The following is a 24,199-nucleotide window of genomic DNA, read 5'->3' as shown; positions in this document are numbered from 1 at the left end:
GATCTGGGCCAACTGCTTGGAGCTTCCAACTGCTGGATTCCTCACCTTTTATATTCTATGGGCCCTGTGTTGTGAGACAACTCCTGCCTGCCTCACTCCGAGCCCCTTGGTGATGTGGGTCCTCTGGTTTGAGGCCACATGTGCTGGGTTCCTCACCTTTCGCTGATGTGGCCCCACTGGTGTGAGGACACTCCTGCCTGGTTCCCATCCCCTTGGTGATGTGGGCCCTCTGGTGAGAGTCTGATCCTGGCTGGGTTCCTGACACTTCTGTGAGGTGGGCCCTCTGAACTGAGGTCACCCCTGCCTGGCTGGCACATACCGCCTTGGTGACGTTGGCCCTCTGGTGGCAGTTGGAGCCTGCTCGGAGCCTCGTCCCCTCAGTGATGAGAGCCCTCTGGCCTCAGGCCCTAAGTGCTGTGTTCCCACATATTCTGATTCGTGCTAAGTGGTGCGAGGACACTCCTGCCAGGTTCCCATCCCCATGGGGATGTGGGCCTTCTGCTCTGTGGTCCCAACGGCTGGGTTGCTCACAGTTTCATGATGTGGGCCCTCTGCTGTGAGTTCACTGTGGCCTGGATCCCATAGACTCTGTCCTCTGGGCCGCCTGCTGGCAGGTTCCGACTGCTGCATTCCTCACATTTTTTATTCTATGGGCTCTGTGTTGTGAGGCTACTCCTGCCTGCCTCACTCCTAGTCCCTTGGACATGTGGGTCGTCTGATTTAGGCCACATGTTCGGGTTCCTCACCTTTCCATGATGTGGCCACACTGGTGTGAGGACCCTCTCGCCTGGTTCCGATCCCCTTGGTGATGTTGGCCCTCTGGTGAGAGTCTTATCCTGGCTGGTTTCCTCACCCTTCTGTGACGTAGGCCCTCTGTGGTGAGGTCACTCCTGCCTGGCTGGCACACGTCACCTTGGCGACGTGGGCCCTCAGTTGGGTGTTGGTGCCTGCTGGGGGTCTCCGCCCCTCAGTAATGAAGGCCCTCTTGCATCAGGCCCTAACTCCTGGGCTCCCAAAATTCTCTGATGTGTGCCCTGTGGTGCGAGTACACTCCCTCCAGGTTCCCAACCCCATGGGAATGTGGACCTTCTGCTCTGAGGTCCCAACGCCTGGGTTGCTCACAGTTTCATGATGAGGGCCCTCTGTTGTGAGTTCAGTCAGGCCTAGATCCCATAGCCTCGCTGCTCCTGGCCGCCTGCTGGGAGGTTCCAACTGCGGGATTCCTCACCTTTTTTATTCTATGGGCCCTCTGTTTTGAAGCTCCTGCTGCCTGAATCCCTCCCAGCCCCTTGGTGATGTGTGTCCTCTGGTTTGAGGCAACGTGTGCTGGGTCCCTCACCTTTCGATGATGTGGCCCCACTGTTGTGAGGAAAATCCTGCCTGGTTTCCATCCTCTTGGCGATGTGGGCCTTCTGGTGAGAGTCTGATCCTTGTTGTGGTCCTCACACTTCTGTGAGGTGGGCCCTCTGCTCTGAGGTCACTGCTGCCTGGCTGGCACACCCCGCCTTGCCAACGTCGGCCCTCTGGTGGAAGTTGGAGCCTGCTGGGAGCCTCCTCTCCTGGGTAATGAGGGCCCTCTGGCGTCAGGCGCCAACTGCTGAGCTCCCCACGCTTTCTGATGTGAGCCCAGTGATGCCAGGACACTCCTGTAAGGTTCCTGTCCCCATGCGAATGTGGGCCTTCTGCTCTGAGGTCCCAACGCCTGGGTTGCTCACAGTTTCCTGATGTTGGCTCTCTGGTGTTAGTTCACTCAGGCCTAGATCCCATAGCCTCTGTGCTGTGGGCCACCTGCTGGGAGGTTCCAACTGCTGGATTCCTCACCTTTTTTATCCTTTGGGCCCTGTGTTCTGAGGCTCATCATGGCTGCCTCATTCCCAGCCCGTTTTTGATGTAGTTCCTCTGGTTTGAGGCCACATGTGCCAGTTTCCTCACATTTTATTGATATGGCCCCACTGGTGTGAGGACACTCCTGCCTGGTTCCCGTCCCCTTGCTGATGTGGGTCCTCTGGTGAGAGTCTGATCCTGGCTGGATTCCTCGCACTTCTGGAAGGAGGGCCCTCTGCTGTGAGGTCACTCCTGCCTGGCTGGCACACGTCGCCTTGGCCACATGGGCCCTCTGGTTGCAGTTGGACCGTGCTGAGAGCCTCTTCCCCTCGGTGATGAGGGCCCTCTGGCACCAGGCCCTAACTGCTGGGCACCCCACATTTTCTGATGTGCGCCCACTGGTGCGATGACACTCCTGCCAGGTTCCCATCCCCATGGGGATTTGGGCCTTCTGCTCTGAAGTCCCAACGGCTGGGTTGCTCACAGTGTCAGGATGTGGGCCCTCTGCTGTGAGTTCACTCTGGCATGGATCCCATAGCCACGGTGATCTGGGCCACCTGCTTGGAGCTTCCAACTGCTGGATTCCTCACCTTTTTTATTCTATGGGCCATGTGTTGTGAGGTTAATCCTGCCTGCCTCACTCCGAGATCCATGGAGATGTGGGTCCTCTGATTTGAGGCCACATGTGCTGGGTGCCTCAACTTTCGATGATGTGGCCCCATGGGTGTGAGGACACTCCTGCCTGATTCCCATCCCCTTGGAGATGAGGGCCCTCTGGTGAGAGTCTGATCCTGGCTGATCCTGGCTGGGTTCCTTACCATTCTGTGAGGTGGGCCCTCTGATGTGAGGTCAGTCCTGCCTGGCTGGCTCACGTCGCCTTGGTGACATGGGCCCTCTGTTGGCCACCGGAGCATGCTGGGAGCCTCCTACCCTCGTTAAAGAGGGCCCTGGATAAAACGCATATGCACTTTTTGTCCAAGTGCATCATTGTCGAGGTTCTGCCTCTTTTCCTATGCTTTCAGAGCAATTCCCATCTACCTCCTGAAATCGGATTCTGGCAATTCTGCCCCGCTTTCAAGTCATCTTCACAGCCTTACTTCAATATATTTTTTGACAATAGCTGTCATTTGTAACTCTTCAGGTTTGTGAATTTCCGTGCCCCTGAGCTCCTTTCTTCAACTCGCTTTCATGTGAGCTGGCCGCAAAACCGCAGGATTGCCACAGGCCCTAATCTGGTTCCGGCACGGCACGCTGAGCCGTTGGTGAATTCCTCTCCCTGGTGGGAAATGAGAGTTAAATTTGCACGTGCAGACACCTACATCTAGTCTCTCATTGGTTCTCCCTATTCCTGTTCATTTTCCGCAGAACTTGCAATCTGAGCCAAAGAGGATGTTAAAGGCACTGACTCTCCAAGTGGGGAGAGTGTTAGTAAAGGGTCTGGAATGGTGAACCCGAGTACCAGGGGGTGAAAACTGAGATGCATTTAAAAACGTTTCCTGATCACACGGTGGATCATACTCTGGGTTTCCCATGCATGTTTTAGCTGAAGGAAGAATCCATTAAACCTGGAGAGTTGGGACCCATGGAATGGGTACCATGCGGTATGACTTCAAAGGGTCTGCATTTGCGCACCGAACCTCACCAAATCTGTCAGCCCCAAGTGTCCAGCCTTATGTCTCACCCAGCTCTGGGTGTAGATGTGGTAAATCCAGGTTGCATCTCAAGCCCTGAATGAATTATTTAAGAATTGCTCTCTATTTCACTGTCATTGTGTTTTGTTTTTGAAATTTATTTTCAGAATGGGATTTAGCTGATTTTCACTGCTGCATTTATGCCGCTGTACACACGCATGATTCTCTTACGGAGACCTATAAATCCATGGGTTTTAAGATTCTTACTAGTCAGGTATATTCCTAGGCTTTGTATATGATGTGTTGAATCCATTTCGTTGAGCAAGAAGTAGGTCTTGTCTATTACATATTTGGCTTATTGAACGGTAACTGTGCTAATTTCAATCTCTGGTTTTATGCAGCACCCCAACTCACCTTTCCCCTTAAGCAAGCATAAGTTGGTTTTCTAAATTTGAGACCCCGTTCTCTTTTGTAATTCAGTTCATGTGTAGCCAAGTTTACATTCCGTATATTAGTGATATCTTATGTTGCTTTAAATGATATCTTATGATATGTGTCTTTTTCTTTTGAATTATGTGTCTTCGAATCATAATACGTAACTCCTCTGGAGTTGTTACAACTGGCCGTATTTCATTGATTTCCAGGCTGAGTAATATTCCACTCTACATAAGTACCACATCTCTATCCATTTTTTCCCTCCAGAGACATTTAAGTTATATCCTAGTCGAGGATCTTTTAAACTGAGAGGCGGTAAACATTGGGGTGCCTGTGTCCTCTCGATTTTTGTTTTTCCCAAGATATACGTCCATGAGTGCAAGTGCCCTGTAGCTCAGTTTTTAGATGCTTTAGTAAACACAATACACTTCTCCAGAGTGACCGTTGGCAATATACATTTCCACTATAAGCCTCACAGGGCTCCCTTTCCTCCTTGCCCTGTCCTGCATTTCTGGTCTTTACACTTTATGAGGACGGCTCTTCTGACTGATGCGAAGTGATATCTTTTGTAGTATTGATTTCCAGGGCCCACCTGTTTGGTTGGCTAAAAAAGTGTATGCCCTTTTCTTGAATATATACAGAAAAAGACGCATACACCCTTTTTGGCCAACTGCAATGTTGGCAATGTTCAGCCCCTTTTCTTGTGCTTAATGGCGAGCCCTTTCTACCTCTTCCAATCCCTTTCCTGCCATTCTCCGTTGCTTACAATTCCTTTTCTCTGACTTTCCTCAAGACATTTTTCAGTGATAGATATTTTCAACTCTGCAGTTTCATGAATTTTAGTGCCCCTGAGTTCCATTTTTCAACTTGTGTTTATGGGAACTGGCCACAAAGCAGCGGGATTTCCTCAAGCCCTATTCTGTTTCCATGGGCAACCCTAGCCTTTGGTCAATTCGTCTTCCTGATTGGAAATTAGAGTGACATGTGCCTGTCCAAACACCTAGGACTTGTCTCATTGTTTCTCCTCCTTCCGCTTCATCCTCTGGACAAATTCCAAACTGTATGCAACAGGATGTTGACAGTGCTGACATCTCCAAGTGGGGAGACTGTTCGTAAAGACGCTGGAGGGGTGAACCCGAGCACCAGGAGATGAGGAGATGAGATGCCTTTTCCAAACTCTTCCCGATCAGACGGTATACCATCCTCTGGGTGTGACAGGCATGTTTTAGCTGTAGGAAGGGTCCCATTCATGTGAGGAGAACACCAGGGCTTTTTCAAAATCAGTGTCTCTCCGCAACCCAAACTGGGGAATTTTTTAAGCTACGGCTACACATATGTTCATTAAGGGCCTTGGGAAGTAGGCAGAGTCCAAACTTTAGATGATTGAACTCTTCAGGGTCAGAAGCACTCACCACCGGCTTCCCTTAGGTTCCATTTTAACTGTCATTGATAGATGATGTCAATAAACATATCTATTCTTTTTCAGATTATTTCCCCTTATAGGTTATTGCAAAATATTGAGTGTAGTTCCCTGTGCTATACAGTAGTTCCTTGTTGATGATCGATTTTATACATAGCAGTGTGTATGTGTTAATCTCAAACTGTTAATTTATCCCTCCTCCCACCTTTCCCCTTTGGTAATAATAAATTATAAGATTTTATACTTCTCAGAAATGGGGGAGCTGAAAGAGAGGTATCATTTTCAATGGAAAAGCATTTAAAACAAGATTGAAGCTTTAACCAAGATTATTAGATGTACATCCTTGGAAAGAAATCACTTCGTTTCTCTAATATTGAACTGACAAATAAGACAAACCTTTTCACTGAACTTGCTTATAATAAAGTGATGGAAATATCAAATGGAAGTGTTAGAAACATCTTATTTTACCCGAACCTTATACACTGTTGTATGTTAATTACAGTTTGGTTCACACATCTGTTCATTGAAGTTACAATGTTCTCAATTTCTGTTACTGATCCTCCAGAGTGGACCCCAACAAGTGTTCCCCTGCCCAGTGTCATTGGAGCCAACAGATCGAGACTGAGTTTGGTTCAGAAGCAAAGGAAACTTTATCTTTTGATCAGAGAATGGAGAGGTGAGAGCATATTCTACCCCGTGGGCTCTGAGCTGGGCTGCTGTGTAGAGATCCTGTCAGAGTCAGTGGGAGGGAGGGGGCGGAGCTCTCGAGGGCCCAGTTGGCTGCAGCTCAGGCTCTATATGCAGCTCAGACTCTAGGCGGAGTCTGCACTGGGCCCCAGGAGCTGAGGTGTCGACCCAGCCATTCTGCACTAGGAAATCTGGTCTGAAGTGCCAGGTGTGGAGCCTCTGCATGCGGGACCCTAGGAGCACGTGAAATTAGACAAAGCACAAAGGATACAAAAGGTTAGACTTTATTTTATTGCCCAGATTCTATTTTTATCTCCCAGGGATTTTTAAGGGGCTTTGCCTGGGACAAACCCCTCTTCTGCCTTTTGTCCCCTTCCTCATTCTTGGAGTGCTGAGGGTGCAGACCCTTCTTCTGTAACTGCTGAGTGCTGAGTTAGGAGCCCTCATACCCGTGGGCGAGGGTCAGAACTTCTCCCCAGCAGCCTCCAGGTGACGTTGATTGTCTCCAGGACTCCTGCCTCCCTGCTCGTCCGCCTGAGCACCAGTATTGGAAGTGTTATAGATTCTAATGACCTTTAAGGGTCCAGGAAGGAGATGTGCAGTGACGCTGTGAGGTCCAGTTTCACCCCACCCCACATTTGTTCGGCCACCTTAGGCTGATCGTTTCTGCCAGCCTAGATGCTCTGACCAGTAGTCTGTGCTTTCTTCAATTAGGCCCCTGAATTAACGTAAAAACAGCACCAGGTGTCAGGACCCTGCCCGCTCAACTCCCAGACAGTCCAGGGTCAGTGGTGATGAAGGACCATGATGGCCACTGAGTCAACAGCCTTTTGAAGTAAACAGGAGTCCAGCTGGTCTTATTGGCCACCATCATCACGGTGTCTGTAGGCTTTTCTATGGTGACAGCGTGATATACGGTTCCCCCGCCAAGATTATTAGCTCCCCTCTGGGTGCAGTAAGTCCTGCAAGCAGTCGTCTACTCTTTTGGGACACACTCTTGTTGTTTTATGAGAGAAACTCCAGGTCAAGTGATGGTCACACGAGTCGTCATGGTGCCCCGTTGCCCTTGGTTATCTCTCTGGAGTTTGGAGTTGGAGGGCCTCCTCACTCGAGGTCAGTGTGCCCACGGAGCAAACCCTGCAACTTCAGGGCATGGTTGGGGGTTAGGACCACCACGTGGGGTCCTTTTCCCTTAGGAGGGAGGTGGCCTTTTGGGCTGCTGATTTCCAGGTTTTTAGATACCGCCAGTATCTTGGCCAGATGTGGCGGTGGGCCAAGCCCCTTGGTGACCATAGTTTATCCTACCTGGATGGCATTCTTGCATTGTTCCATTTCAAGTGGTCCCAGGTTTTGCACTAATACTCCAATGGCGATTCACCTTTCACCAGGAATGTAAAGGTCAAAGGGTTTAGCTAAATTAGGGAGTTCCAGGGCAAGGGTCTGAACTGACTGCTCTTTCCATTCTTGAAAGGCCACTTCTGGATTCTATTCAAAAGGATCATCATCTTTTCCTTTCAGTGTTTCATATAGAGGCCCAGCTAGTAGACTGTAGTTAGGGATCCAGAAGCAGCAAACCCTGGCCTCCCCAGGAACCCCTAAGCTGTCTTCTAGTTTTAGAAAGGGGTAAGGCTGTAAATTGTTTCTTCCCTTTCCTGGGATGGGCTTCTGCGACCTTCTGTGAGAATGAAGCCCAGGCAGGTCACCGTAGTCTGTGATATTTGAGCTTTTTCTTGGACAACTTCTATCCTTTATTGGCTTGGTAGTTCAGAGGCCTCCTTAGTAGGGCTGGCGATCAGAATGTCGTCTGCATATTGAAGGAGTGTTTCCTTTTCCAGAGGTAGAACTTTTAGGTCTTTAGCTGAGCTTTCCCCAAAGATGGTGTGGGAATTTTTGAACCCTTGGGGCAAGACGGCCCGGAAGTATTGTTTTAGTTGTATGTTGAGTCTTGCCACTCACAAGCCAAAATTTCTTGTGACTCTGGGACCAATGGAATACAAAAGAAGGCATCATTGAAGAATAATACAGAATACCAAGTCCTGGTGGTTGGTAGAATGACCAGCAGGGTGTAGGATTTAGGAACTACTGGAGGTATATCCTCGGTGGCTTCACTGACTGTCCTGACATCCTTTACCAGGACTCCAGCAGCCCATGGGGCTCTCGAGGTCAGGCCAATCCCAGGATACGGAGCTCACCTGGGCAGGTACCCCACCCCCACCCCAGCCCACGGGGCTCTCGTGTTCAGGCCCCTCTCAGGATATGGGGTTCCCTGGGCAGGTCCCCTGCAGCCCATGGGGCTCTCGTGGTCAGGCCCCTCCCAGGATACAGAGCTACCCTTGCAGGTGCCGTGGCAGGGCTGGTCACACAGCAACCGTGCACATAGCCCTCATTGCAGAGCACTCCCAACTCACCTGTCGCTCAGATCTGACACAGAGCACCTCAGAGCAGGACTTGAACTAACAAACAGCAGCTCCGACAGGTCTGTGACCCTGGGCATCACTCTGTGCGGCCTCCATCCACCTGGTCTTCCAGAGACTTCCACTGCACCCGGGGCACCAGGCCTCTGTCTCCACCCACCACCCACTCCTCCCCTCCCTGACTCCTGGGTTCCTCTCATTAGGAGAGGGTTTTCTTGAAGTTGTCTCCCACTCATGGGCCAGATAATATGATTAGAAAACAAGCCAGAGCTGCAGCCCCTTGTCTATCCTGACTCTCAGGAGCCCACACCTGTTCCTTGGACCTGACCGATTCAGCAAGTTCCATTTTCTGCAACTGTGAGCCCCTGAGGGGTGATGATTGGCTGGCCCGGGAAGCCTGACCGTGCCGGCCAGCCCTCCCCAGGTGTGCCTGGGTTCAGATCAATATAAACACCGCTCCAGGCAGCAAGAGCCCCTGTAGCTGTGCCTGACGCCATTTTCTCTGCCCTGTCACCAGTCTCGGGGCTGGGCTCGTGGGAGGGAGGGAGAGGCCACGGCTTTGTGGGTGGCCCAGTGTGAGTGGGGCTCTGCTGGACTTTCTGCAGCAGTTGCCAAGATGCCACCTGCTAAAGAAGAGGATGTGTCAACCATACCTGCCGCTGGAATTTCTCCCTGGGCAGAGGTGAGGAAGGAAGAATGCAGTGGGGGCCGGGACAGTAGGGATATCTCAGGCAGGGTAATGGAAAGCTTCCAGAAGAGCACCCAGGGCCAGGACCATCCTGGCTGGCCTGCAGGCACCAAGTCAGCTGGCATGCTGTCACTCATGTGGCTCCATGGCCCTTCCTCTAGGCTTTCAAGTCCTTGTACATATTCAGGTGTTTTACCTGGGAAGGGTGGGAACATTTCAGCAGCAGCTGGCCTGGGGCTCGGCCCACGTTTACTCACAGATGCCTCGGCACGGTCCCCCAGCTTTGCAATGAGGACGCTTGTTGCGTGGGGCCTGCTGGCTGAATGGGAGATGATTCCCCACCACTGACCAACTTCAGAATTGTTTACAACTGGAGCAAGTGCCCTGATACGGTTTTCCTCTGTGTAACTGGTGGGTTCTGTGTTTTTTTTCTTTTATTCGTTTTTGGTTCAAGGTAGATTTTATTCCTCTTTTTTGTATTTACAGATATAAGCATGGAAATAATTTATTCATATAAATACATGTATGTGAAGGGAAGAATATTTTTTCTGTTTTACTTTTTTAAATTTTATTTTTTTAATTTTGAATTTTATTTTTCTTATACAGCAGGTTCTTTTTGGTTATCTCTTTTATACATATAAATGTATACATGCCAATCCCAATCTCTCAACTCCTCCCACCGCCCCCCCGAACAGCTTTCCCCGCTTGGTGTCCATACGTTTGTTGTCTACATCTGTTGCTCTATTTCTGCCTTGCAAAACGGTTCATCTGTACAATTTTTCTAGGTTCCACATACATGCATTAATATACAAGATTTGTTTTTCTCTTTCTGACCTACTTCACTCTCTATGACAGTCTCTAGATCCATCAACGTCTCTACAAATGACCCAATTTCATTCCTTTTTATGGCTTAGTAATATTCCATTTTATATATGTACCACATCTTTATGCATTCGTCTGTCTGTGGGCATTTAAGTTGCTCCCGTTACCTGGATATTGTAAATAGTGATACAATGAACATTGCGGTGAATGTCTCTTTTTGATTTATTGTTTTGTCTGGGTATATGCCCAGTAGTGGGATTGCTGTATCATATGGTAATTCTATCGTTAGTTTTATAAGAAACTCCATAATGTTCTCCACAGTGACTGTATCAATTTACATTCCCAACAATAGTGGAAGAGGGTTCCTTATCTCCACACCCTTTCCGGCATCTGTTGTTTGTAGATTTTTCTGCTGATGCCCATTCTAACAGGTGTGAGGTGATATACCATGGATGAGTCTATTTCGTTGAGCAAAGAGTAGGTCTTGTCTATTACATACTTGGCTTATGGAACGGTAGGTGTGCTAATTTCAATCTCTGGTTTTATAGAGCACCCCAACTCAACTTTCCCCTTAAGCAAGCATAAGTTTTTTATCTAAATGTGAGACTCTGTTCGGTTTTGTAATTCAGTTTATGTGTAGCCAAGTTTACACTCCCTCTATTAGTGATACCTTATGATAATTATCTTTCTCTGTGTGACATATTTCTCTTAGAATCATCACACTCAAATCCACTCAATTTGCTGCTACAGGCCTGATGACATTGATTTCATTGCTGAGTGATATTCCATTGTATGTAAGTAGCCCAACTTCTTTATCCATTTTTTTCTTTGTGGGATATTTAATTTGTACTGGACTCGAGGTTCTCGTAAACACAGCAGCCCTAAATTTTGTGTTGGCTGTGTCTTGTTGATTTTAATTTTCCTAAGCTATAGGGCCATAAGTGGAAGTGCCCTAGGCTCTGTAGCTTTGTTTTTTAGATATTTCACGATACACCATAAACATCTCCAGAGTGTCTGTTGGCAATTTACATCCCACGCATCAGCATAACAAGGCTCCCTGTTCTCCATGGCCTGTCCTGTGTTTCTGGTTTTTACACTTTTTTCAGGTGTCCCTTTTGACGAATGGGAAATGAGACTTCATTGTAGTGCGGATTTCCATTGCTCGAGTGCTTGGTTGGCCAAAAAGGGCATATGCGTTTTTTCCTGAATATGTTCAGGAAAAAATGTATATGCACTTTTTGTCCAAGTGCATCACTGTCAAAGATCTGCCGCTATTCATGTGCTTTAAATGCAATTCCAATCTACCTCCTGAAATATGATTCCTGCAATTCTGCCTCGTTTTCAAGTCCTCTTTGCAGACTTACTTCAATATATTTTTGCCAATAGCTGTCATTTATAACTCTGCAGGTTTGTGAATTACAGTGCCCGTGATTTCCTTTCTTAACTCGCTTCCTTGTAAGCTGGCCACAAAAACGCAGGTTTGCTTCAGGCCGTAATCAGGGTCCGCACGGCACTCTGAGCCCTTGGTTAACTCCTCTTCCTGGTGTGAAATTAGAGTTAAATGTGCCCGTCCAGACACCTGCCTCACTCCCAGCCCCTTGGTGATGTGTGTCCTCTGGTTTGAGGCCACATGTGCTGGGGTCCTCATCTTTTGATGATGTGGCCCCACTGGTGTGAGGACACTCCTGCCTGGTTCCCATCCCCTTGGTGATGTGGGCCCTCTGGTGAGAGTCTGATCCTGGTTGGGTTCCTCACACTTCTCTGACGTGGGCCCTCTTCTCTGAGGTCACTCCTGCCTGGCTGGCACACCCGGCATTGGCGACATCGGCCCTCTGGTGGCGGTTGGAGCCTGCTGGGAGCCTCCTCCCCTAGGTGATGAGGCCCTCTGGCGTCAGGTCTTAACTGCGGGGTTCCCACTTTTTCTGATACGTGCTAAGTGGTGCGAGGGCACTCCTGCCAGGTTCCCATCCCCATGGGCATGTGGGCCTTCTGCTCTAAGGTCCCCAACGCCTGTGTTATTCACAGTTTCATGATGTTGGCTCTCTGGTGTTAGTTCACTCAGGCCTAGATCCCATAGACTCTGTGCTCTGAGCCGCCTGCTGGGAGGTTCCAACTGCTGGATTCCTCACCTTTTTTATTCTTCAGGCCCTGTGTTTTCAGCCTCCTCCTGCCTGCCTCACTCCCAGCCCCTTTGTGATGTATGTCCTTTGGTTCGCGGCCACATGTTCTGGTTTCCTCACCTTTTTTGATGTGGCCCCACTGGTGTGAGGACACTCCTGCCTGGTTCCCATCCCCTTGCTGATGTGGGCCCTCTGGTGAGAGTCTGATCATGGTTGGGTTCCTCACACTTCTAGGAGGTGGGTCCTCTGCTTTGAGGTCACTCCTGCCTGGCTGGCACACGTCTCCTTGAAGATGTGGGCCCTCAGTTGGGAGTTGGTGCCTGCTGGGAGTCTCCTCCCCTCGGTAATGAGGGCCCTCTATCGTCAGTCCCTAACTCATGGGCTCCCAAAATTTTCTAAGGTGTGCCCTGTGGTGCGAGTACACTCCTGCCAGGGTCCCATCTCCATGGGGATGTGGGTCTTCTGGTATGAGGTCCCAACGGCTGGGTTGCTCACAGTGTCAGAATGTGGGACCTCTGCTCTGAGTTCACTGTGGCCTGGATCCCATAGCCTCGGTGTTCTGGGCCGCCTGCTGGGAGGTTCCAACTGTGGGGTTCCTCACCTTTTCCATTCTATGGGCACTCTGTTTTGAGGCTCCTCATGCCTGCCTCACTCCCAGCCCCTTGGTGATGTAGGTCCTCTGGTTTGAGGCCACATGTGCTGGTTTCCTCACCTTTTAGTGATGTGGCCCCACTGGTGGAAGGACACTCCTGCCTGGTTCCCATCCCCTTGGTGATGTGGACCCTCTGGTGAGAGTCTGACCCTGGCTGAATTCCTCACACTTCTGGGAGGTGGGACCTCTGCTGTGAGGTCACTCCTGCCTGGAAGGCACACGTCACCTTGGCCACATGGGCCCGCTGGTTGCAGATGGAGCGTGCTGGGAGCCTCCTCGCCTCGGTGATGAGGGCCCAGTGACGTCAGGCCCTAACTGCTGGACTCCCCACACTTTCTGATGTGTGCCCAGTGGTGCAATGACACTCCTGCCAGGTTCCCGTCCCCATGGGGATGTGGGCCTTCTGTTCTGAGGTCCCAACGGCTGGGTTGCTCACACTTTCATGATGTGGGCCCTCTGCTGTGAGGTCAATCCTGCCTGGCTGGCACACTTCGCCTTGGTGACGTGGGCCCTCTGGTGGCAGTTGGAGCGTGCTGGGGTCTCCTCCCCTCAGTGATGAGGGCCCTCTGGTGTCAGGCCCTAAGTGCTGGGCTCCACACTTATTCTGATGTGTGCCCAGTGGTGCGAGGACACTCCTGCCAGGTTCCCATCCCCATGGGCATGTGGGACTTCTGTTCTGTGGTCCCAACGCCTGTGTTGCTCACAGTTTCATGATGTGGGCCCTTTTCTGTGAGTTCACCCCAGCCTGTATCCCATAGCGTCAGTGCTCTGGGCCGCCTGCTTGGAGTTTCCAATTGCTGGATTCCTCACTTTTTTATTCTATGGGCCCTCTGTTGTGAGTGCCCTCTTGCATGCCTCACTCTCCACCATTTCGTGATGGGTGTCCCCTTGTTTGAGGTCACATGTGCTGTGTTCCTCACCTTCGCTGATATGGCCCAACTGGTGTGAGGACACTCCTGCCTGGTTTCCATCCCCTTGGTGATGTGGACCCTCTGGTGAGAGTCTGATCCTTGTTGGGTTCCTCACACTTCTGTGAGGTGGGCCCTCTGCTTTGTGGTCACTCCTGCCTGGCTGGCACACCCCGCCTTGGCGACGTCGGCCCTCTGGTGGCAGTTGGAGCCTGCTGGGAGCCTCCTCCCCTCGGTGATGAAGGCGCTCTGGCGTCAGGCCCTAACTGCTGGGTTCCCACATTTTCCGACATGTGCTAAGTTGGGCGAGGACACTCCTGCGAGGTTCCCATCCCCATGGGGATGTGGGCCTTCTGCTCTGAGGTCCCACCAGCTGGGTTGCACAGAGTTTCATGATGTGGGCCCTCTGCTGTGAGTTCACTGTGGCCTGGATCCCATAGACTCAGTGCTCTGGGCCACCTGCTGGGAGGTTCAAACTGCTGGATTCCTCACATTTTTTATTCTATGGGCCCAGTGTTGTGAGGCTACTCCTGCCTGCCTCACTCTGAGCCTCTTGGAGATGTGGGTCCTCTGGTTTAGGCCACATGTTCTGGGTTCCTCACCTTTCTATAATGTGGCCACACTGGTGTGAGGACGCTCCTGCCTTGATCCGATCCCCTTGGTGATGTGGGCTCTCCGCTGAGAGTCTTATCCTGGCTGGGTTCCTCACCCTTCTGTGAGGTAGGCCCTCTGCGGTGAGGTCACTCCTGCCTGGCTGGCACACGTCACCTTGGCGACGTGGGCCCTCAGTTGGTTTTTGGTGCCTGCTGGGAGTCTCCTCTCCTCGGTAATGAGGGCTCTCTGGCGTCAGGCCCTAACTCCTGGGCTCCCAAAATTTTCTGATATGCGCCCTGTGGTGCGAGTACACTCCTGCCAGGTTTCCAACCCCATGGGAATGTGGGCCTTCTGTTGTGAGGTCCCAACACCTGGGTTGCTCACAGTTTCATGATGAGGGCCCTCTGGTGTGAGTTCACTCCAGCCTGGATCACATAGCCTCGCTGCTCCTGGCTGCCTGCTGGGAGGTTCCAACTGCGGGATTCCTCACCTTTTCTATTCTATGGGCACTCTGTTTTGAGGCTCCTCCTGCCTGCCTCACTCCCAGCCCCTTGGTGATGTGTGTCCTCTGGTTTGTGGCCACGTGTGCTGGGTCCGTCACCTTTCGATGATGTGGCCCCACAGGTGTGAGGACACTCCTGCCTGGTTCCCATCCCCTTGCTGATGTGGGCCCTCCCATGAGAGTCTGATCCTGGCTGGGTTCCTCACCCTCCTGTGAGGTGGGCCCTCTGCTGTGACGTAACTCCTGCCTGGCTTTCTCCCATTGCCTTGGTGACGTCGGCCCTCTGGTGGCAGTTGGAGCCTGCTGGGAGCCTCCTCTCCTCGGTGATGAGGGCCCTCTTGTGTCAGGCTCTAACTGCTGGGCTCCCCACGTTTTCTGATGTGAGCCCAGTGATGCCAGGACACTCCTGTAAGGTTCCCGTACCCATGCGGATGTGGGCCTTCTGCTCTGAGGTCCCAACGCCTGGGTTACTCACAGTTTCCTGATGTTGGCTCTCTGGTGTTAGTTCACTTAGGCCTAGATCCCACAGCCTCTGTGTTCTGGGCCACCTGCTGGGAGGTTCCAACTGCGGGATTCCTCACCTATTTTATTCTATGGGCACTCTGTTTTGAGGCTCCTCCTGCCTGCCTCACTCCCAGCCCCTTGGTGATATGTGTCCTCTGGTTTGAGGCCACGTGTGCTGGGTCCCTCACCTTTCGATGATGTGGCCCCACTGGTGTGAGGACACTCCTGCCTGGTTCCCATCCCCTTGCTGATGTGGGCCCTCTGGTGAGAGTCTGATCCTGGCTGGATTCCTCACACTTCTGGAAGGAGGGCCCTCTGCTGTGAGGTCACTCCTGCCTGGCTGGCACACGTCGCCTTGGCCACATGGGCCCTCTGGTTGCAGTTGGACCGTGCTGGGAGCCTCTGCCCCTCGGTGATGAGGGCCCTCTGGCGTCAGGGCCTAACTGCTGGGCACCCCACATTTTCTGATGTGCGCCCACTGGTGCGATGACACTCCTGCCAGGTTCCCATCCCCATGGGGATTTGGGCCTTCTGCTCTGAAAGTCCCAAGGGCTGGGTTGCTCACAGTGTCAGGATGTGGGCCCTCTGCTGTGAGTTCACTCCGGCATGGATCCCATAGCCACGGTGATCTGGGCCAACTGCTTGGAGCTTCCAACTGCTGGATTCCTCACCTTTTTTATTCTATGGGCCATGTGTTGTGAGGTTAATCCTGCCTGCCTCACTCCGAGATCCATGGAGATGTGGGTCCTCTGATTTGAGGCCACATGTGCTGGGTTCCTCACCTTTCGCTGATGTGGCCCCACTGGTGTGAGGACACTCCTGCCTGGTTCCCATCCCCTTGGTGATGTGGGCCCTCTGGTGAGAGTCTGATCCTGGCTGGGTTCCTGACACTTCTGTGAGGTGGGCCCTCTGAACTGAGGTCACCCCTGCCTGGCTGGCACATACCGCCTTGGTGACGTCGGCCCTCTGGTGGCAGTTGGAGCCTGCTCGGAGCCTCGTCCCCTCAGTGATGAGAGCCCTCTGGCCTCAGGCCCTAAGTGCTGTGTTCCCACATATTCTGATTCGTGCTAAGTGGTGCGAGGACACTCCTGCCAGGTTCCCATCCCCATGGGGATGTGGGCCTTCTGCTCTGTGGTCCCAACGGCTGGGTTGCTCACAGTTTCATGATGTGGGCCCTCTGCTGTGAGTTCACTGTGGCCTGGATCCCATAGACTCTGTCCTCTGGGCCGCCTGCTGGCAGGTTCCGACTGCTGCATTCCTCACATTTTTTATTCTATGGGCTCTGTGTTGTGAGGCTACTCCTGCCTGCCTCACTCCTAGTCCCTTGGACATGTGGGTCGTCTGATTTAGGCCACATGTTCGGGTTCCTCACCTTTCCATGATGTGGCCACACTGGTGTGAGGACCCTCTCGCCTGGTTCCGATCCCCTTGGTGATGTTGGCCCTCTGGTGAGAGTCTTATCCTGGCTGGTTTCCTCACCCTTCTGTGACGTAGGCCCTCTGTGGTGAGGTCACTCCTGCCTGGCTGGCACACGTCACCTTGGCGACGTGGGCCCTCAGTTGGGTGTTGGTGCCTGCTGGGGGTCTCCGCCCCTCAGTAATGAGGGCCCTCTTGCATCAGGCCCTAACTCCTGGGCTCCCAAAATTCTCTGATGTGTGCCCTGTGGTGCGAGTACACTCCCTCCAGGTTCCCAACCCCATGGGAATGTGGACCTTCTGCTCTGTGGTCCCAACGCCTGGGTTGCTCACAGTTTCATGATGAGGGCCCTCTGTTGTGAGTTCAGTCAGGCCTAGATCCCATAGCCTCGCTGCTCCTGGCCGCCTGCTGGGAGGTTCCAACTGCGGGATTCCTCACCTTTTTTATTCTATGGGCCCTCTGTTTTGAAGCTCCTGCTGCCTGAATCCCTCCCAGCCCCTTGGTGATGTGTGTCCTCTGGTTTGAGGCAACGTGTGCTGGGTCCCTCACCTTTCGATGATGTGGCCCCACTGTTGTGAGGAAAATCCTGCCTGGTTTCCATCCTCTTGGCGATGTGGGCCTTCTGGTGAGAGTCTGATCCTTGTTGTGGTCCTCACACTTCTGTGAGGTGGGCCCTCTGCTCTGAGGTCACTGCTGCCTGGCTGGCACACCCCGCCTTGCCAACGTCGGCCCTCTGGTGGAAGTTGGAGCCTGCTGGGAGCCTCCTCTCCTGGGTAATGAGGGCCCTCTGGCGTCAGGCGCCAACTGCTGAGCTCCCCACGCTTTCTGATGTGAGCCCAGTGATGCCAGGACACTCCTGTAAGGTTCCTGTCCCCATGCGAATGTGGGCCTTCTGCTCTGAGGTCCCAACGCCTGGGTTGCTCACAGTTTCCTGATGTTGGCTCTCTGGTGTTAGTTCACTCAGGCCTAGATCCCATAGCCTCTGTGCTGTGGGCCACCTGCTGGGAGGTTCCAACTGCTGGATTCCTCACCTTTTTTATCCTTTGGGCCCTGTGTTCTGAGGCTCATCATGGCTGCCTCATTCCCAGCCCGTTTTTGATGTAGTTCCTCTGGTTTGAGGCCACATGTGCCAGTTTCCTCACATTTTATTGATATGGCCCCACTGGTGTGAGGACACTCCTGCCTGGTTCCCGTCCCCTTGCTGATGTGGGTCCTCTGGTGAGAGTCTGATCCTGGCTGGATTCCTCGCACTTCTGGAAGGAGGGCCCTCTGCTGTGAGGTCACTCCTGCCTGGCTGGCACACGTCGCCTTGGCCACATGGGCCCTCTGGTTGCAGTTGGACCGTGCTGAGAGCCTCTTCCCCTCGGTGATGAGGGCCCTCTGGCACCAGGCCCTAACTGCTGGGCACCCCACATTTTCTGATGTGCGCCCACTGGTGCGATGACACTCCTGCCAGGTTCCCATCCCCATGGGGATTTGGGCCTTCTGCTCTGAAGTCCCAACGGCTGGGTTGCTCACAGTGTCAGGATGTGGGCCCTCTGCTGTGAGTTCACTCTGGCATGGATCCCATAGCCACGGTGATCTGGGCCACCTGCTTGGAGCTTCCAACTGCTGGATTCCTCACCTTTTTTATTCTATGGGCCATGTGTTGTGAGGTTAATCCTGCCTGCCTCACTCCGAGATCCATGGAGATGTGGGTCCTCTGATTTGAGGCCACATGTGCTGGGTGTCTCAACTTTCGATGATGTGGCCCCATGGGTGTGAGGACACTCCTGCCTGATTCCCATCCCCTTGGAGATGAGGGCCCTCTGGTGAGAGTCTGATCCTGGCTGATCCTGGCTGGGTTCCTTACCATTCTGTGAGGTGGGCCCTCTGATGTGAGGTCAGTCCTGCCTGGCTGGCTCACGTCGCCTTGGTGACATGGGCCCTCTGTTGGCCACCGGAGCATGCTGGGAGCCTCCTACCCTCGTTAAAGAGGGCCCTGGATAAAACGCATATGCACTTTTTGTCCAAGTGCATCATTGTCGAGGTTCTGCCTCTTTTCCTATGCTTTCAGAGCAATTCCCATCTACCTCCTGAAATCGGATTCTGGCAATTCTGCCCCGCTTTCAAGTCATCTTCACAGCCTTACTTCAATATATTTTTTGACAATAGCTGTCATTTGTAACTCTTCAGGTTTGTGAATTTCCGTGCCCCTGAGCTCCTTTCTTCAACTCGCTTTCATGTGAGCTGGCCGCAAAACCGCAGGATTGCCACAGGCCCTAATCTGGTTCCGGCACGGCACGCTGAGCCGTTGGTGAATTCCTCTCCCTGGTGGGAAATGAGAGTTAAATTTGCACGTGCAGACACCTACATCTAGTCTCTCATTGGTTCTCCCTATTCCTGTTCATTTTCCGCAGAACTTGCAATCTGAGCCAAAGAGGATGTTAAAGGCACTGACTCTCCAAGTGGGGAGAGTGTTAGTAAAGGGTCTGGAATGGTGAACCCGAGTACCAGGGGGTGAAAACTGAGATGCATTTAAAAACGTTTCCCGATCACACGGTGGATCATACTCTGGGTTTCCCATGCATGTTTTAGCTGAAGGAAGAATCCATTAAACCTGGAGAGTTGGGACCCATGGAATGGGTACCATGCGGTATGACTTCAAAGGGTCTGCATTTGCGCACCGAACCTCACCAAATCTGTCAGCCCCAAGTGTCCAGCCTTATGTCTCACCCAGCTCTGGGTGTAGATGTGGTAAATCCAGGTTGCATCTCAAGCCCTGAATGAATTATTTAAGAATTGCTCTCTATTTCACTGTCATTGTGTTTTGTTTTTGAAATTTATTTTCAGAATGGGATTTAGCTGATTTTCACTGCTGCATTTATGCCGCTGTAAACACGCATGATTCTCTTACGGAGACCTATAAATCCATGGGTTTTAAGATTCTTACTAGTCAGGTATATTCCTAGGCTTTGTATATGATGTGTTGAATCCATTTCGTTGAGCAAGAAGTAGGTCTTGTCTATTACATATTTGGCTTATTGAACGGTAACTGTGCTAATTTCAATCTCTGGTTTTATGCAGCACCCCAACTCACCTTTCCCCTTAAGCAAGCATAAGTTGGTTTTCTAAATTTGAGACCCCATTCTCTTTTGTAATTCAGTTCATGTGTAGCCAAGTTTACATTCCGTATATTAGTGATATCTTATGTTGCTTTAAATGATATCTTATGATATGTGTCTTTTCCTTTTGAATTATGTGTCTTCGAATCATAATACGTAACTCCCCTGGAGTTGTTACAACTGGCCGTATTTCATTGATTTCCAGGCTGAGTAATATTCCACTCTACATAAGTACCACATCTCTATCCATTTTTTCCCTCCAGAGACATTTAAGTTATATCCTAGTCGAGGATCTTTTAAACTGAGAGGCGGTAAACATTGGGGTGCCTGTGTCCTCTCGATTTTTGTTTTTCCCAAGATATACGTCCATGAGTGCAAGTGCCCTGTAGCTCAGTTTTTAGATGCTTTAGTAAACACAATACACTTCTCCAGAGTGACCGTTGGCAATGTACATTTCCACTATAAGCCTCACAGGGCTCCCTTTCCTCCTTGCCCTGTCCTGCATTTCTGGTCTTTACACTTTATGAGGACGGCTCTTCTGACTGATGCGAAGTGATATCTTTTGTAGTATTGATTTCCAGGGCCCACCTGTTTGGTTGGCTAAAAAAGTGTATGCCCTTTTCTTGAATATATACAGAAAAAGACGCATACACCCTTTTTGGCCAACTGCAATGTTGGCAATGTTCAGCCCCTTTTCTTGTGCTTAATGGCGAGCCCTTTCTACCTCTTCCAATCCCTTTCCTGCCATTCTCCGTTGCTTACAATTCCTTTTCTCTGACTTTCCTCAAGACATTTTTCAGTGATAGATATTTTCAACTCTGCAGTTTCATGAATTTTAGTGCCCCTGAGTTCCATTTTTCAACTTGTGTTTATGGGAACTGGCCACAAAGCAGCGGGATTTCCTCAAGCCCTATTCTGTTTCCATGGGCAACCCTAGCCTTTGGTCAACTCGTCTTCCTGATTGGAAATTAGAGTGACATGTGCCTGTCCAAACACCTAGGACTTGTCTCATTGTTTCTCCTCCTTCCGCTTCATCCTCTGGACAAATTCCAAACTGTATGCAACAGGATGTTGACAGTGCTGACATCTCCAAGTGGGGAGACTGTTCGTAAAGACGCTGGAGGGGTGAACCCGAGCACCAGGAGATGAGGAGATGAGATGCCTTTTCCAAACTCTTCCCGATCAGACGGTATACCATCCTCTGGGTGTGACAGGCATGTTTTAGCTGTAGGAAGGGTCCCATTCATGTGAGGAGAACACCAGGGCTTTTTCAAAATCAGTGTCTCTCCGCAACCCAAACTGGGGAATTTTTTAAGCTACGGCTACACATATGTTCATTAAGGGCCTTGGGAAGTAGGCAGAGTCCAAACTTTAGATGATTGAACTCTTCAGGGTCAGAAGCACTCACCACCGGCTTCCCTTAGGTTCCATTTTAACTGTCATTGATAGATGATGTCAATAAACATATCTATTCTTTTTCAGATTATTTCCCCTTATAGGTTATTGCAAAATATTGAGTGTAGTTCCCTGTGCTATACAGTAGTTCCTTGTTGATGATCGATTTTATACATAGCAGTGTGTATGTGTTAATCTCAAACTGTTAATTTATCCCTCCTCCCACCTTTCCCCTTTGGTAACAATAAATTATAAGATTTTATACTTCTCAGAAATGGGGGAGCTGAAAGAGAGGTATCATTTTCAATGGAAAAGCATTTAAAACAAGATTGAAGCTTTAACCAAGATTATTAGATGTACATCCTTGGAAAGAAATCACTTCGTTTCTCTAATATTGAACTGACAAATAAGACAAACCTTTTCACTGAACTTGCTTATAATAAAGTGATGGAAATATCAAATGGAAGTGTTAGAAACATCTTATTTTACCCGAACCTTATACACTGTTGTATGTTAATTACAGTTTGGTTCACACATCTGTTCATTGAAGTTACAATGTTCTCAATTTCTGTTACTGATCCTCCAGAGTGGACCCCAACAAGTGTTCCCCTGCCCAGTGTCATTGGAGCCAACAGATCGAGACTGAGTTTGGTTCAGAAGCAAAGGAAACTTTATCTTTTGATCAGAGAATGGAGAGGTGAGAGCATATTCTACCCCGTGGGCTCTGGGCTGGGCTGCTGTGTAGAGATCCTGTCAGAGTCAGTGGGAGGGAGGGGGCGGAGCTCTCGAGGGCCCGGTTGGCTGCAGCTCAGGCTCTATATGCAGCTCAGACTCTAGGCGGAGTCTGCACTGGGCCCCAGGAGCTGAGGTGTCGACCCAGCCATTCTGCACTAGGAAATCTGGTCTGAAGTGCCAGGTGTGGAGCCTCTGCATGCGGGACCCTAGGAGCACGTGAAATTAGACAAAGCACAAAGGATACAAAAGGTTAGACTTTATTTTATTGCCCAGATTCTATTTTTATCTCCCAGGGATTTTTAAGGGGCTTTGCCTGGGACAAACCCCTCTTCTGCCTTTTGTCCCCTTCCTCATTCTTGGAGTGCTGAGGGTGCAGACCCTTCTTCTGTAACTGCTGAGTGCTGAGTTAGGAGCCCTCATACCCGTGGGCGAGGGTCAGAACTTCTCCCCAGCAGCCTCCAGGTGACGTTGATTGTCTCCAGGACTCCTGCCTCCCTGCTCGTCCGCCTGAGCACCAGTATTGGAAGTGTTATAGATTCTAATGACCTTTAAGGGTCCAGGAAGGAGATGTGCAGTGACGCTGTGAGGTCCAGTTTCACCCCACCCCACATTTGTTCGGCCACCTTAGGCTGATCGTTTCTGCCAGCCTAGATGCTCTGACCAGTAGTCTGTGCTTTCTTCAATTAGGCCCCTGAATTAACGTAAAAACAGCACCAGGTGTCAGGACCCTGCCCGCTCAACTCCCAGACAGTCCAGGGTCAGTGGTGATGAAGGACCATGATGGCCACTGAGTCAACAGCCTTTTGAAGTAAACAGGAGTCCAGCTGGTCTTATTGGCCACCATCATCACGGTGTCTGTAGGCTTTTCTATGGTGACAGCGTGATATACGGTTCCCCCGCCAAGATTATTAGCTCCCCTCTGGGTGCAGTAAGTCCTGCAAGCAGTCGTCTACTCTTTTGGGACACACTCTTGTTGTTTTATGAGAGAAACTCCAGGTCAAGTGATGGTCACACGAGTCGTCATGGTGCCCCGTTGCCCTTGGTTATCTCTCTGGAGTTTGGAGTTGGAGGGCCTCCTCACTCGAGGTCAGTGTGCCCACGGAGCAAACCCTGCAACTTCAGGGCATGGTTGGGGGTTAGGACCACCACGTGGGGTCCTTTTCCCTTAGGAGGGAGGTGGCCTTTTGGGCTGCTGATTTCCAGGTTTTTAGATACCGCCAGTATCTTGGCCAGATGTGGCGGTGGGCCAAGCCCCTTGGTGACCATAGTTTATCCTACCTGGATGGCATTCTTGCATTGTTCCATTTCAAGTGGTCCCAGGTTTTGCACTAATACTCCAATGGCGATTCACCTTTCACCAGGAATGTAAAGGTCAAAGGGTTTAGCTAAATTAGGGAGTTCCAGGGCAAGGGTCTGAACTGACTGCTCTTTCCATTCTTGAAAGGCCACTTCTGGATTCTATTCAAAAGGATCATCATCTTTTCCTTTCAGTGTTTCATATAGAGGCCCAGCTAGTAGACTGTAGTTAGGGATCCAGAAGCAGCAAACCCTGGCCTCCCCAGGAACCCCTAAGCTGTCTTCTAGTTTTAGAAAGGGGTAAGGCTGTAAATTGTTTCTTCCCTTTCCTGGGATGGGCTTCTCCGACCTTCTGTGAGAATGAAGCCCAGGCAGGTCACCGTAGTCTGTGATATTTGAGCTTTTTCTTGGACAACTTCTATCCTTTATTGGCTTGGTAGTTCAGAGGCCTCCTTAGTAGGGCTGGCGATCAGAATGTCGTCTGCATATTGAAGGAGTGTTTCCTTTTCCAGAGGTAGAACTTTTAGGTCTTTAGCTGAGCTTTCCCCAAAGATGGTGTGGGAATTTTTGAACCCTTGGGGCAAGACGGCCCGGAAGTATTGTTTTAGTTGTATGTTGAGTCTTGCCACTCACAAGCCAAAATTTCTTGTGACTCTGGGACCAATGGAATACAAAAGAAGGCATCATTGAAGAATAATACAGAATACCAAGTCCTGGTGGTTGGTAGAATGACCAGCAGGGTGTAGGATTTAGGAACTACTGGAGGTATATCCTCGGTGGCTTCACTGACTGTCCTGACATCCTTTACCAGGACTCCAGCAGCCCATGGGGCTCTCGAGGTCAGGCCAATCCCAGGATACGGAGCTCACCTGGGCAGGTACCCCACCCCCACCCCAGCCCACGGGGCTCTCGTGTTCAGGCCCCTCTCAGGATATGGGGTTCCCTGGGCAGGTCCCCTGCAGCCCATGGGGCTCTCGTGGTCAGGCCCCTCCCAGGATACAGAGCTACCCTTGCAGGTACCGTGGCAGGGCTGGTCACACAGCAACCGTGCA

Source organism: Delphinapterus leucas, unplaced genomic scaffold (genome assembly GCF_059928025.1).
Source record: "Delphinapterus leucas isolate spDelLeu-1000000601 "Yukka" unplaced genomic scaffold, BTC_Dleu_Yukka2 spDelLeu_asBTCV2_sq79, whole genome shotgun sequence".
NCBI lineage: Eukaryota > Metazoa > Chordata > Mammalia > Artiodactyla > Monodontidae > Delphinapterus > Delphinapterus leucas.
Note: the sequence above shows the minus strand (reverse complement) of the source record.